The 412-nt window shown below is 45.1% G+C and overlaps 1 protein-coding gene across 1 annotated transcript in view; it reads right to left on the bottom strand.

The window, feature by feature from the left end:
* RGS22 (regulator of G-protein signaling 22) overlaps positions 1-412 on the bottom strand; it is a 95,364-nt gene that overhangs the window by 80,826 nt on the left and 14,126 nt on the right. The window lies entirely within an intron of this gene.

Raw genomic sequence — 412 nt, 5'->3', positions numbered from 1 at the left:
GGGGGGGGGTCACGTGAGCCATTGTGACAATAGCTCCTTGAAAATATGTTTGAAAACCACTGGTTTTAGGCTAGGGACAAAACCACTTCCTGTTTCCTGGAACAATAAGAAAGTGACTAAAATGACCATTCCGACTGAAAAATATTCTCTTTCTTGCAAGACTGAAGGACTAATGTCTCTTCTATGACAGTGTCATGTCATTCATGTGTGTGTGTGTGTGTCTGCACGCGTGTGTGTGTGCATACATCTATATATCTAATACCAAAGTCGCCCCCTGCGTGCGGATACTTATTTCTGCACATTGGGGACACCTGGGGGGAGGGAGATTTTTGTGCACACTTGGGGCAGTCCCCAGGTGTGCACAAAAATCTGAAAACTGTGAAAAATATTGGGGGGATACTTAAATCCCCCC

Source organism: Gekko japonicus, unplaced genomic scaffold, assembly GCF_001447785.1.
Source record: "Gekko japonicus isolate JY-2015 unplaced genomic scaffold, Gekko_japonicus_V1.1 scaffold232, whole genome shotgun sequence".
NCBI classification, from domain to species: Eukaryota; Metazoa; Chordata; class Lepidosauria; order Squamata; family Gekkonidae; genus Gekko; species Gekko japonicus.
The sequence above is the reverse complement of the archived record's forward strand: the minus strand, read 5'-3'. Positions and strand labels throughout refer to the sequence as shown.